This window comes from Macrotis lagotis, chromosome X (genome assembly GCF_037893015.1).
Source record: "Macrotis lagotis isolate mMagLag1 chromosome X, bilby.v1.9.chrom.fasta, whole genome shotgun sequence".
Classification (NCBI taxonomy): Eukaryota; Metazoa; Chordata; class Mammalia; order Peramelemorphia; family Peramelidae; genus Macrotis; species Macrotis lagotis.
In genome coordinates this window covers 300,441,744-300,457,904 of record NC_133666.1, presented here as the reverse complement: position 1 = coordinate 300,457,904, position 16,161 = coordinate 300,441,744, and positions in this window count along the sequence as shown.

Here is a 16,161-nt window from a genome sequence, read left to right as displayed (position 1 = left end):
AAAACTAAATCCCTCCAAAGAAATCTAAACACTCCAAAGAAACATAAACATCCCTGAATCATGGTTACCTAATATCTCTAATATACAAATGTGAAAGTAGGTGAAATGTTTAAGGAGCAGTGTGAGAATTCTGGAAAATAATTTGAAATTACATACAGAAAAGTTGGTTAACAATACATCCCCTTTGTTCTATTGATAACACTTCTAGACCTATAACCAAATTGAGACTAAAGAAAGAAGGAAAGGTTCCTATATGTACAAAGATATATATAGCAGTTCTCTGTGGTGACAAAAAACTGGAAATCAAGAGAATGCCCAACAATTAAGGAATGGCTGAACATATGGATACATACATATATATATATATATATATATATATATATATATATATATATATACTATATATATGCATTTATATATGTACATATATGTATGTATATATACACTATATATGCATTTATATATATGTACATATATATATATATATATATATATATATATATATATATATATATCACACATATACATATATGGCTAGTAAGTGTCAAATGCCTGAGGATGGATTTGAACTCAAGTCAAACTGACTCCAAGGCCAGTGCTCTATCTGGTATACAACCTAGCTGTATCCTATATATGTAACACATATACTTTTAAAGACTTTTATGGGGGTTGGAGCCAATATGGCAGCATGAGAACAGGCTTTCCCAGGTGCTCTCTCCAAAATATTTCAAAAATCTTAAAATTATGACTCTATCTAAATTTTCAGAAGACAGAACCCACAGAGACCCAGAGAGGCAATTCTCCAGCCCAAAGTAACCTGGGAGACTGTGGGAAGGCTCTTTTCCACAGGGTGGGAGGGGACAGCAGTACAGCCAGGATCAACATGCCACAGTGAAAGTACTCCAGACTTCTGGGAACAGCTTGCAGGTGCCTGGGTCCCTGGGAGCACTGACTCCTGGCAGCAGAAGCAGTTTCCTGAACTGCCAACCCAGGGAACACAAGCACAACTTGGAAGATCAATGAGAAACTTCTGCCAGAGTGAGTGCAGAGCCCAGGCCAGTGGGTCTTCAGTGTAGCAGCTCTCAGCATAGCCCAGGTCCCAGGAAATGGAAGCAGGCACTCAGAGTCACCTGGCAGCTACTCCCAGAATGCTCAGCCTACAGAAAGACAGGGGTTGGGGGGGAGACTGTAGAGATCTCTCCTCTGTCCCTGGGAAAGGACTCTTGTGCTTTGTCCATATTCAAACCCCAGTCACTGTCTGGGCCCCTATTCTACCATAATGGAGCAGGGATACTTCTCACAGTTCTAGGTCAGAGGGGAAGGCTTGTGGTCATCCACAGACCAGGAGAGCAGTCAGAGCCTCTCATAAGATCTTGAAGGAACTGAGGTCCTTGTGGGGGTGTCCCAATAACACTAAAAAGCTCAGGAAGCACCCCCAAACCAGGGTACAGACTAGGGAAATAAACAGAAAAAAAGAACCTGACTATAGACTTCGGACCCATGGAAGTTCAAAACACACACTCAGAAGATGACAAAGTCCACGATTCTGAATCCAAAGCCTTCAAGAAAATTAAGAGTTGGGCTCAGGTTATGTCAGACCTCAAAAACAATTTTGAAAATCAAGTAGGAGAAGTAAAGGAAACATTGGGAAGAGAAATGAGAGAGATGCATGAAAAACATGAAAACCAAGTGAACAGCTTGGTGAAGGAGATACAAAAATTGCTGAACAAAACAACATGTTAAAAACAAGTTTAGGTCAAATGGACAAAGTAAACCAAAAAGTCAATGAGGAGAAGAATACCTTAAAAGGTAGAATTGATCAGATGAAAAAGGAGATAAGAAAGCTCTCTGAGGAAAACAAATCTTTCAAATGTAGAATGAGCTAAAGGAAGCTGTTGACTTTGTGAGGAACCAAAAAACAATAAAACAAAACCAAAAGAATGAAAATCTTGAAGAAAATATGAAATATCTCATTGGAAAAACAACTGACCTGGAGAACAGATCCAGTAGAGACAATTTAAAAATTATTGGGATACCTGACAGTTATGATCAGGAAAAGAGCCTTGACTTTATTTTATAAGAATTTCTACAGGAAAATTGCCCTGATAGCTTTGAAGCAGAGAGCAAAATAAAAATTGAAGGAATCTACTGATCTCCTCCTGAAAGAGATTCAAAAAATAACCCCCAGGAATATTATATACAAATTCGAGAACTCCCAAGTCAAAGAGAAAATATTACAAGCAACTAGAATGAAGCAATTCAAATACCATGGAGCTACAGCTGGGATCACATAGGATTTAGCAGCATCCACGTTAAGGGCTTGTAAATGGCTTGAAATATAATATTCTGGAAGGCAAAAGAGTTTGGAATGCAACTGAAAATCAACTACCCAGAAAAACTGAACATACTCTTCCAAGGGAAAAGATGGACTTTCAATAAAACAGGGGAATTTCAAATGTTCCTGTTGAAACAACCAGAGCTGAAGAGAAAGTTTGATTTTCAAGTACAGGACTCAGGTGAAGCATAGAAAGGATGGATGAGAAGGGTAAATTATGAGGGACTTAATGATGTTGAACTACATATATTCCTGCATGGAAAGATGATACTGATAATAGTCATATGAACTTTCTCATTTATTAGAGCAATTAGAAGGAGCTTTTATCGACAAAACACAGGAGCTGAAATTGAAGGTATAACATATTCTAAAAATGGAGCTGATGGGTGAAAAGGAAATGTATTGTGAGAAAGGGAATGTAGAGGTAGGATAGACTAAGATATTTCATTTAAAAGAGTAAAGAAATAGCTTTTGTAATGGTATGGAAGGGGGCAAGGTGAGGGGAAATGAGGGAGCCTTCATTCTCATCAGAAATGACTCAGAGAGGAAACAACATACTTAATAGGGTATAGAAATCTAGAGGAAAAAGGAGAGAAAGGGGATTGGAGAAAGGGGACAGTGAGAGGGAAGAGGGATGTAGGTGACAGAGGAGAGGGTAGATCATAGAAGAGGATAATCAGATATAACATTTTCTTTTTTACTTTTTTGCAAGGTGGTTGGATTGGGTGACATGCCTGGGATCCCACAGCTGGGTAGTTGCTGGGTCTTTTGGGGTGGAATGTGGGCTTGGGACCTCCTGCCCCCAGGGCTGGTGATCTACTGTGCCACTCTGCTGCCCCATAACATACTTTTGAAGAGGGACAGAGTGAAAGGAGAAAGAAAATGTAATGAATGTTAGTGGGGAGGAATGGATGGAGGGAATTATAACCATCAATAGCAACTGTGGAAAAATATGGAAGTAACTTTTCTGATGGACACATGATAAAGAATGTGATACACACTGCAGAGTCAGAGCTGATGCTATTGGAACACAGAATGAAGCACATTTTTTTTCCTCTTACTTTCACTTTATTTCTTGTGAGGTTTTTAAAATTTTTGTGTGTGGGGGTAGGGGAAGATTATATTTACTCTTAGAGCAAGACTATTTTGGTAATTTTTAAATGAAAAATGTAAATTAAAAATTTTTTAAAGACTTTTATGGGGGTGGCTAGGTGGCACAGTAGATAGAGCACCAGCCCTGAAGTCAGGAGTACCTGAGTTCAAATAGGTCTCAGACACTTAATAATTACCTAGCTGTGTGGTCTTGGGCAAGCCACTTAACCCCACTGCCTTGCAAAAACTAAAAAAAAGACTTTTATGAACTGATGAAAAATGAAATAGGCAGAACCAAGAAGAAAATTAATATAAAAATAATCAATATGATGATCACTCATAATTCCTGAGTCCCCTTGATAAAGCATGTTATCCACCCCCTGACAGAGATGTGATGGATTCAAAGTAAAGAATCATATACACACATATACATATATATATATATATATATATATATATATATGCATTTGTATACCCACATATAACTATATATTTAATGTAGGTAAATGTGTGACCTATGAGTGTTTGTTTTGCTTGATTGGGCATATTTATTTTAAAAGGAATTTATTTTTATTTTTTTCAATAGGGTGGTGGTTTAAGGGAAAGAAAATAGAATATTGTTAATTAAAAATCTTTAAAAAGAAATAAAACCATTTTTTAAAAACTTGCTATTTTTAAAAGACTTCGTTTTCATATAGAAAAAAGCACTAGATGCAGCTTTGTGATCTTTGCTAAATTCTGTATGTATCAGTTTCCTCACTTATTAAATGAGAGGCTTGGTTCTTTTTACATCTTATCTCCATTATGCCTTTGCTATAAAATATTTGAGACCATGATAGGTTCTCTGGAATACAAATGAGAAATACGCACTGAGTTCTTTGGTGTTTTGTTCCTTGTCCAATTTGGTTTTGTATTTCTGTTCTCATTAGTGTTAAACTTCTGGAATTATGGCATTTAGATCTTACCAAGCTGCTTCAGGAGTTTTTCATTACTTCTGCTGGGTCAAGTTCAAGACCCAGTATTTTTGATGGAGGTTGAGATCAATTGGGTGGTGGTTCTAATATATGACAGTTCAAAAAATGGGTGGCCGGTGACTCAGTTTTGATTTGTCACAATTACTGACTGTCTCTGTCTAGATGTTGTTTTTTTTAACCTTTCCTAGTGTTCGTGATGTTTGCTGGGACCTAGCCCTTTGGGGGAATTAAAGCTTATTAAAAAATACCTTCTCCATTCTTGGGAGGTTTTGAGAAACCTTCAAGTAGGAAAAAAAAACCCAAACCTCTAAGTGTTTATAACTCAAAATACTGTCTACTTTTTCTCTTAAACTCTGTATTTCACATGCTATTTTGGGTCTAACTATAGTAGGGAGAATGTCAGTATTGGGAATTAATCTATATTTAGAGAAGGAACTACTCACTCTTTAAGAAGGAAGGTAGGTTCAGAGCAGTCTATAAGCACATCAATTGTAACAAATGTGCATTATCTAGTAAAACAAATTTCCTCATTGAGTTTGTTAAAGAAAAAAGTCTCATTTTGTACTTTAAATACATTGCTTGTCAGTAGGTGGAGAACTTGCTTTGTCACTGTCCTCTGGGATCATGCATGATCATTATATTGATGATAAAACTTAAAATACTTTCAAAGCTATTTGTCTTTACAATACTGCTGTTGTAAAAATTGTATTGTATAACCCTACCTATTGCTAACTGCACCAGTAATAGATAGTTCTAAGTTCCAAAATACCACCAGAAAGCAAGCGGTCAATGAATCCATGTACAACCAAGAGTTCAAATTCAAAAACCTTGACTTCACACTATCAAGAACAGACCTACTAAGTATAGAACACTGGGAAAAGCACAAGGATGGTATAAAGTCTGAAAAAACATGGTTCCTGCTTCATGTAGCATGATTATAATCTATCCAAGGAACAAGAGACCTGCACTGTAAAAGCACAATATTATGTCAGTACATAAGGTCATATCAAAACCAAACCAAACCAAAGAGTTAGTTAAGGTTTGAAAGGAAAGACAACCAATCACCAACTGGGAGGTTCAGAAAGGCTTCTTGGAGATGTGGACTTTAAAGGATGGTAGGGAATACAATAGGAGAAATGAGGAGGGGAAGACCTTAAGAAATTGCCTGAGAAAAGAGTTGGAGGGGGGAAGGGCATTGTGAGGTCATTGTGGAGAGTGATGTTATCTACTTTAGTTGAAGCATAGAGTACATGCAGGGGAGCAATGTGAAATAAGCCTGAAAAGGTGAGATGGTACTAGTTTGGGGTCTAAGTAAAGGAGTCTGAATTTTACTTGGACACAAAAATGGAACTACTAAAGCTAATTTTTTTTTAGTTTAATGTTGTATTTTGCCCTGATTGCATTTAAAACTATTTTTCACATTTTAAAAAAAATTTTGAGTTCCAAATTGTTTCCCTCCCTCTCTCCTCTCCCCTCCTTCCCCCATCATCATTGAGAAGGAAAACAACTTGATATAGGTTACACATGTGCAATAATGCAAAAACATATTTCTGTGTTAGAAAATACAGAACAAAAAACTCAGGAAAAATAAATAAAAAGTGCAGTTTGATCTACATTTAGACTCCAATAGTTCTTTCTCTGGAGATGATAGAATTTTTCATCATAAATCCTTCAGAATTGTCTTGAATCATTGTATTTCTGAGAATTTCTAAGTCATTTACAGTTGATCATCATACAATGCTGCTATTTTATGAATACAATGTTCTCTTGGTTTTTCTCACTTCACTCTGTATCACCCTTAAATAAAAGTCTTTTCCAGCTTTTCTGAGAGCAGTATCCTGCACAATAGAATTTCACAACAATTATTTACAACAACTTATTCAGCCATTCCCACATTAATTTTTGTCCAGAGGAGTGGTGAGCATATCTAAAAGATTGTTCTGACTGTGTATGAAGAATGTCCATAAGCTAGAGTGGGGAAAGAGGGGGAGACAAGAAGACCTGTTAGGAGGTTATTACCAAAACCCAGTCAGATGGTATAAGTAAAATAGGAATAGACAGGAAGAAAATGAATTTGAGAATTGCTGTCAAGTTGGACTTGGCATGATATGGTCAGTTATTGAATTATAATTTTTGGAAGATCAAAGGACAAACTGATTTAGCTAAAAGATATAATATGTTCTATTTTAGACATGTTGAATTTGAGGTGCAGTAGTATGTCAGGGGGGGAATTATCCTGGAGATGCACACTTGTAACTTTAAAGGGAGACTGGAGAAACATTTGGAAATCAACTGCCTAGGATTCTCTTGGGATAACCAGTCATCTCTCTGCATCCCTTTAATTTTACAGATCAAGAAACTAAGACTCATAGGCTTAAGTGACTTGCCCAAGATCACATAGTAAATTTCAGAGATGGGATTTGAACTGAAGTTCTCTAGCTGGAGGAATTAGGATATTTACTTGATGGGAGGGAAAGAAATTTTGAAGAATGGGGAAAAGGAGCTAATGATATTTATGTTTCTTATAGCTTATAGTTTACTCACAAGGAGGAACCAAGAAGTTTAATGATATAGTAAAGTTTACATGAGTCCAGTGGCAAAGCCACAGCTTGGATTCACAGCTTGAGCCTCCTTTCTTACCTTAATGGAATGGTCATAGTTCTGGGGCCACATTTTGTGTGTGGAAACTATAGGATGTCATTTGATGTCAAGGCTGCTTAGAATAGTAGAATGTTAGATTTGGAAGGGATCTAAAAGATCAGTTATTATCCTTTTACTAATGGGGAAACTGAGCAGAGTCATAATGAGGAATAATTTTACTTGGGACAACTTCAAATTTGGTGAGGGAGTATATATACCTACATATATTGCCATGCCCAGATAAGAGGCTGTCCTTCCTTCAGAAACTCAAGTCTACCTCCTAATAAGGGGTAGGGGAGATGCAGGCAGGTACCAGGAAAGGGTCCTGGAGAGGGGCAACCTGAAGACATTTTGTTTTTTTTTTGAGGGAGGTTAGTGGACTGTGTAGTCAAAATTTGACCCCTCTGGGAGAAAATATACCCCGGATGTTGGCAACCTGAGGCAAAGCCTTAACTAGATAGATATGGATTATCTTATAGGACCAAAGTTAATCATATCTGTGAAATTAAGACTCTGAGTATCCATTCAGCTGTGTAGATGGTATATGTAGAGGAAAGAGGGAAGACTTGGGAGTTAGAAGATCTCTGTTAAGATCCCATCTAATATCCAAGGACATCAGCTTCTGGGATAAGAACTCATTTTGTGACAAAAATTGTTGGGAAAAACTGGAAAACAGTATGGCAAAAATTTGGCATAGACCCACATCACACACCCTATACCAAATAAGATCAAAATGGGTACAGGATTTTGACATAAAGGGCAATACCATAGATAAATTAATAGACCAAGAAATACTCTATTAGATCTATGGAAAGGGGGATAAATTTATGACCAAATAAGAATTAGAATGTATTATAAACTGCAAAATGAATGATTTTGACTATATTAAATTAAAAAGGTTTTGCACTAATAAAATCAATGCTGTCAAAATTAGAAGGAAAGCAGGAAGCTGGGAAACAATCTTCACAACTTTGGTTAAAAGGTCTCATTTCTAAAATCCAAAGAATGTTGCACCAAATTTATATGGTTTCAAGTCATTCCCCAATTGATAAATGGGCAAAGGATATGAACAGTTTTCAAATAATGAAATCAAAGCAATATATAATCACATGAAAAAATGCTCCAAATCATTATTGATTAGAGAAATGCAAATTAAAATGACAATGAGGTATCACCTCACACCTAACAGATTGATCAAGATGAGAAAAAAGGGAAAATGATCAATGTTGGAGAAGTTGTGGGAGGATTGGGACATTGAGGCATAGCTGGTGGAGTTGTGAATGGATCCAGCCTTTCTGGAGAGCAATATGGGACTATGCCCAAAATGCAATAAACTGTTTTTACCCTTTGACCCAGCAATTCCAATTCTAGGTCTATATCCAGAAGAAATTATAAAAAAAGGAAAAAGTCCCACATGTTCCAAAATATTCATAGCAGCTCTTTTTGTTGTAGCAAAGAATTGGAAATTGAGGGGATGCCCATCAATTGGGGAATGAATAAACAAATTATGGTGCATGAATACTATGGAATATTAATGTTCCATAAGAAATCATAAATGATTAGACTATAGAGAAGCATGGAATGACTTACAGGACCAGATGTTGAGTGAAGGGAAGCTGAACCAAGAGAATAATAAACACATTAACAAAAACTTTGTGCGATGATCAACCTTGATGGAAGCAGCTCCTTTTAGCAGTTCAGAGAGCTAGGACATCTGTTTTAGATCAGCTATGGACAATGTTATCCCAATCCAGAGGAATAAAAGCAAAAAAAAAGAAAACAAAAAAAACCCTTAAGATTCTGGTAAACATTTTATAAAAATTATCTCTTATGTATCCCTTTCTCTTAATCCTAATTCCTCATACCCCAAATGATTTATCTGTAAACATGTTTATCAAAAATATGTATGCACAATGCTAATCTAACTGTTCACTGCCACGGGAAGGGAAGATGGAAGGAAATTTTTTAACTTAAAGATACATATGTGCATATGGATAAAAAATAAACTAATAAATAAAAATAAATCCCATCTGAAACTGTGTGGCCCATGATAAATCACAACCTCCCTGAGCCTCTGTTTCCTCATCTGTTAAATGAAGAGCTGGGATTAGATAATATCTGGGGTCTCTTCTAGGTCTATTTCAGTGATCCTATAGATCTCCCATTCCTTACTCCCTTTATAAAATCATGTCTTCCTAATTATAAGAAACTATTTTTCTCCTATTTTTCCCGATAGTTTTTATTTGTGCATCAATTTTAGTTTCAAATATGTCATTTTGTTTCTCTACCTAGTAATTTATGTCTTATAATACAGATTTAAAAAAGCAAAAAGGGAGAAAAAACTAGCAGGTAAAGCAAAATAATACTTTCTTGTCATCACCAACAATAGGGTTTCACAACACTAGTCCCTGACCTCTTCAACTATGTTTTTTTTTTCTTCCTATAGTATAGCTTGGTCATTACAATGACCTAGAATTCAATTTTGATGTTGCTGCTTATGTTTACAACATTGTAACCATTATGTATATAGATTTCCCACTTCTCTGTATTCTGAAATAATTCATAATAATACTTTAATTTTATCCATATCCTAATTTTTCATAGTTTTCTTACAATGAAGTAATATTCTCTTAGTTGTCTATCAAAATTATTTTTTCCATTCTCCAGTTAATTAAGTCTAAACAAAACCATTTTCAAAGATTTAGGTTATTCAAACTCTATTCTTAATTAAAACTTTGCAGGCTGGTCAGTCAACATATTCATCAGTAATTATACTGTCAGGCACAAATTGTCACTTTAAACGTGTGACGTATTAATACTTGGATTAATACAAATTAGTATTATGAATACAGTGTTATATAGCAGGAAAAACAGTTTCGTAATTTGATTGAAATGCCATATATGACTTCTCTTGAAGTTTTTACTTGACCTTTGAAGTTTTTACAATATAGTGAAGGAGCTATTCATATATCTACATTTTATAGAAATGCCTTAAATAAGTGTTTTGTAAAAATGAGGTAATAAGTAAATTTGCATTATTAATGTGAATTTTTATTAAAATGAATGAAAAAAAGGCTAGGGACTAAATCTGTGATTTCACTGATATAGGGAATTCTCAGATGAGAAAGCTCGTCATCAGTTCAGGTTAACTTCTTTCCCACAATTTAGAGTGTTAGAGAATTGCTCATAATATTGAGAATTAAAGTGATTTGACCAGGTCAGATAAGCAGTCTATGTCACTTGGATATTTTGTCTTTCAGGACAGCTCTCTTTATTTACTCTAGTAAGTCCCAATTATGTATATAAATTGAATGAGCATTCCTAAAGGGCAGCTAGGTGTTGCCATAGTGCAAAGAGTGGACTGGAGTCAACTGTGTGACCCTGAGCAAGTCAACAAACACTGTTTGCCTCGGTTTCCTCATTTGTAAAATGAGTTAGAGAAGGGAATGGCAAACCATTCCAGTCTCTTTGCCAAGAAAATCCTGTGAGGTCACAAAGAATCAGACATGATTAAACAACAAAACCAACAAGCTCCTTCATTTTTGTCTTTTAATAACCAGCTTCTAATACAATTCATAACATAGATGAGATACTTAAAAGTAGATGTGGTTGTTGGAAATTCAAACTTGACTTGCAGTTTCAATTCTAGCACTAGCAACTGAGCAAATAATTTAACTAATTTGAACCTCTAATTTGAACTTTAAGATGAGGGAAGGGGAATGTCCTTTCCAGCTAAAAATGTATGTTTCTATGAAAAAGATCAGTATTTAAGCAATATATTTTTAGATGAAAGATTGAGACAGGGTTGTTGGTTGGAAGCTTTTTCAGTGGTTTTGATATGAAAAGTGGTTTTAGAAATAATCTCTTTGTGGTGGCAAGGACTGGAAATTTCAGGGATGTCTATCAGTTGGGGAATGTCTGAAAAAATTTTGGTAAAGGATTATGATGGAATTCTTGTTTTTTAAGAAATGATTAGAAAAGCATGATTAGCCCTTCGTGAAATCATGAAGAACAAATTGAGCAGAACGAAGAGAACATTGTGTACAGTAATGAGAATATTGTTTTAAGAATAATTTTGAGTGATTAAGTCATTTTGACTATTATAAATACCAAAATTAACTAAAAAGGACACATGAAGGCCTAATGGTCCCTCATGGGCTTGTGCTCTGTATTAATGATCCATGGTAAATATCCAACAAAGGCAAACAGATGTTTTCTGAGATTAATTGTCGAACCTAAATTCTACTCTTTTATTCCCATAGTTCTTCCCTTCCAACTCCAATTCTGATGCCACCTCTTGCATTAAATTTTCCCTAAACACCCAGCTTGTAGTGAGATCTCCCTGTTGAAATTTCTCTGAGCAATTAGAAATTTTTTTCCTTCTCAATGATCATATATTGTCCTGTTTTTGAGCTATTTGAGAACATCATTTCTGTTTTCTGCTAGAGGGCAGTAAGTTAGAGGGCAGGATTTTAATTCAGGATTGTATCTCTGACACTTAACCCACTTCTTTGAACATAATAGTTCATTAATAAATTTCAGGTTGAATGATTATTGAAACACCCTCACCCTTCCTTAGCAGAGTTGTCAGTTGGTCAACACATTCGTCACTAATTATGTTACTAAGCAGAAATTTCCTCTTAAAATATTTCAGATATTAAATGCTTAGACTAACTTGGATAACACAAGTATGTTATACAGCAGGAAAATATCATAAGTGGATAATTATGAAATATTTATGAAATACCATATTTGACTTCACCTAAACTTGGTTCCTGGTCTTGAGGATTTTCTAATCCTCTGGAAGACGCAGACTAATATAGTTTTTCCTCTCTAACAGGTTTACTCTGAGAATAAGCACATCTATTTTTATGAAGGAGAAACATAAGTTCTCATAATCCTTAAAGGAAAGAAAGAGCTATAGGGAGAAAAACTTATAGGGAGAAAAACTTGGGCTTGTGTCCCACTGTAGAGATTTACTAGCTTAGTGATCCCAAGCAAGTTACTTCATATTTCAATCTCAGTTTTCTCATCAGTGAAATGGGGATACTTCAGTGGACAATAACATGGGGACACATACCTCACAAAGTTCCTTTAGAGATCAAATGAGATAATCATTCAAAGTATTTTGCAAAGATTGGAGCATTATGTAAAAGTTATATTTTAATTGTTTTTGTGTGTTTTACTTTTTTAGTAGGCTTTGAAAGTTGACACATTTCCCATTCAAAGCTGGATTGCTCTGGGTTTTAATTTTGCACAATTAATTTACTCTCGATGTCCCTTTCTAAAGGTGTAACCTTCAATAGGTAATAATTAATGTTTAACTGAATCCACCCCTGGAAGAATGTATCATAACTAACTTAACATTAATTATATCTAATATTTCCCAATCTTGAGGAAGGTATAAAAGGCACTGAACTAAATGGCAAATATTCCTGGGCCCAGGTTTGTTATATTTATGACCACAAAATGGAAGGAAAATACAGGAAACATCTTGCAGATATCGAACAACCTGAAACCCAGCCAGTGAGCAGAAGCTGCAATGATATAATGGTAATACCTGATATCTCAGTTTTCAACTTTGATGCAAAATCTTATATTCTGAATGGGAAATCTATTTTTATTGCAATTATCTATATAGTGTAATAAGAACTGAGCATTAGAATGCCTGAGTTCTAGTACCAGTTGTACCACCAACTATTATGTGGGGTCAAGTTTCTGAACCTCACATAGCTTTATCTCTTAAGTGAGTGAGCTAGGATTGAAGGATCTCTAAGGTGATTCTATACAATTCTAACATTTTATAGTTCATAAAAGAGAAAATATATATTTCTGAGTGAAGCAACCAAAGGGTTTGTTCAGTCTCTATGCATCATTGATTGGCAAGTCCTGGGTATATTTTTTTACAGGTTCAAGAAGGAAGCTGTCTTTTAAACAATGGAATCATTTAGATAATGTTCATTTAAGTTGTTTATTGTTTGAGATTCTGGCAAAATATATTCCCACATTTATGAGTTGTTGGGTGCCATGGCTATATGGACTTGGGTGACAGCCAGAATGGCAGAGCAGATAAGAGAGCCAAGAAAACCTGAGTTCCAGTCCTGTTTCTTATCCATACTAATTATGTGATTCTGGACTCATTACTTTACCTTGTCAGTAAAGCCTTCAGGTCACTTGATAAGATTCTAAGTTGCAGAAAAGATGATGTTCTACTTATATAGAAGCAATATTTTCATCTGGATGTTTCTTATAGCACTGAAATTATAGTTGCAGTCCTCATTCCCATCATGGTTACATAAGGATATCTGAACAAATAGTGCTTGATTACAGTAATAAAGATATATTCATCCATGAAGTGAGTACTACAAGTTAGATGACATTAAATAAATATCTTTGGAGAACATTTCCCCCTTTGGAAGCAATAGTTTAGATCCATCACTGCAGATTCAACATTTGTCACAGAAGGAAAATCATAATCAAAGAGGGAAAGTCACCTTGGGGAAACATGATGCATTCCAAAAGAGAGAGAAAATAAGACATACTGTTGGGTTTCTCCATAGAATGGCAGGATACTCTAAGACTTTCTGGCTCTGGGACTCTATGATTTGATTTTTTAGAATGAACTATATCCAATAAGTCAGGGAGGCTATAGAAAACCAGTCTGGCAAGTGAGCTTGAATTCTTATAGATATGTAGCTGTTTTTCCAAGTTTTATAATCCTCAGGCAATTTAAAGGGAATTAAAGATTAGTAATGAAATGAACACTTTAGGGAGGCCAGCCAAGAGTGTCTGTTAAGGATTATGGATGGATTGAGACCTTGGGCTGTTTAGGGGAGAGCACTTGGCTCCAAATCCTCATCATGTTACTTACTACTTGGGCAACCATACTTGAAGAATGCTACTTTTTTTTTTAGGTTTTTTTTTGCAAGGCAAACGGGGTTAAGTGGCTTGCCCAAGGCCACACAGCTAGGTAATCATTAAATGTCTGAGGCTGAATTTAAACTCAGGTACTGCTGACTCCAGTGCCAGTGCTCTATCCACTGCGCCACCTAGCCACCCCAAGGATGCTACTTCTAAGCCTTAGTTTTCCCTTTTGTGAAATGAGGGACCTGTACTAGGATAAAAAGTTTTCCATAGGGGTGGCTAGGTGGCATAGTGGATAGAGCACCGGCCCTGGAGTCAGGAGTACCTGTGTTCAAATCTGGGCTCAGACACTTAATGATTACCTAGCTGTGTGGCCTTGGGCAAGTCACTTAACCCCGTTTGCCTTGCAAAAAAAAAGTTTTCCGATCATCATAGACTTAAAATCAATAACAAAATCATGATTGCTTCATGCTTCTATTTTGCTGAATATTTCAGATTCTTTTTCATTGTTCATAATACTTCTTCCTTTTTTGGGGGGGAGGTGAACTGGGGAACAAATCTTATAATAAGCGAGCCTTCTTGTTGTTCAATCATTTCAGTTGTGTCTGACTCTGTGACCCCATTAGAAGTTTTCTTGGCAAAGGTACTGAAATAGTTTGCCATTTCCTTCTCCCGTTGATTTTACAGATAAGGAAACTGAGGCAAACAGCTTTAAGTGACTTGCTAAGAGTCACCCAGCTGGTAAGTGCCTGAGAACAGATTTGAACTCAGGTCTTCCTGACTCCAGGTCTGGCGCTCTATCCAATACACCATGACAAATGTATCCAGCACTATTGGATTTCTGTGAGTCTGATACTGTTGTTTTCTCTTTGCAGTCCTTCCCAAATCCCATTGGCCCTACAGCTTGCCTCCCAGTTGGTACGATTCATTCGCTACATCATGATATAAACCCCAGACTGTCCACAGTCTGTAGCAATTCAGGAGTACTTGGACATTCGGCATCCCCAACTGCAGAACTGCTGTGCCATCAGGTAAACTAGGACAATACTGTTTCCTTAGGTAGTTGTCATGTTTTCCCGACTGTTCAAATGTTGTTGATTAGAATATCTTGAGGCTGCACCTATATCATCTTGACATAAAAAGTAAAATCATATGTGAATTTGCATTAAGATTTAGTAGATGTGGGTGAATGCTTCAGCCTCTTCTTAATGTGAACAGGATTCCTCAACTGGATCTCTTCTTTCAGGGTTGTACTGGAGCTGTCTTGAGAGCCAATTGTTAAATTTTTATTGTGAATCTTTATACCTTAGAATTTGGCAGATGCTACAAATCAGAGCCTGATTTATTGTTTTACTAATTGCATAAGCTCTAAGGTTAAAAAATTTAGATAGAAAATTGTTAATATTATAGACCAAATTTAAAAGTAGTTTAGGCACACAACTTTTTTTTTTTTCCAGAGAATCTTCTGTTAAGCTTTTACTGGCACATTTATGCCTCCTTTCCTTAGTCCTTCTTAACAATAAGCTTTGGGTAAGTCTGGCTTGCCATCACACTTAGAAGATGTTTGAAAAGAGGTTAAGATTTCTTCTTCTGTGCTTCATCCTGATCTCAGCATTTACTTATTGCTAAGGACCAAATCCAGTCTTTTCATCAGTATATTTCATTTGTCCCATAGTCTGGCTCCCACATCCCTTGCTACTCACTATGACCTATCATTACCCTCAACTATGAATGCTCTCTCTTTACAACACCACATCTCTTGTCCCTGCATTTTTGTATAAGTGCTATCCCTTGTTAGGAATGTTCCCTTTTTTTGGACTCCCTAACTTTCTTTAAAGATCTTCTCAGGTTATCATCACTTCCAATATTTCCCTTTGCAGTTGCCTCTAGGTTTTTTAAAAAAGCATTTTCTCCTCCTTAAAATTGCTTTGTATTACTATACTTTATATATAATTTGTATTGACTTCTTTGTAAATACATCTCTAAGTAATATAAGGTCTTTGAGAGCAGGGATTATTTAATTTTTGTCTTTGCAAAAACATAGTGCCAAGCATTGGATAAATGCTTCTTGAGCTGTTGAATTATGTGGGAAGAATCAAACAATATGACCTCTCTTGAGACATTATCTCTAAGATAACTTATAAGCTATCCTAATCCTGTTCTTCCTCAGGACTAGCTGAAAACTGTACATTCCTATGGTTTCCTTGAGAACTGTAAATAGCTATGAATGTGCTATTATAGAAAAGTCAGAAACCT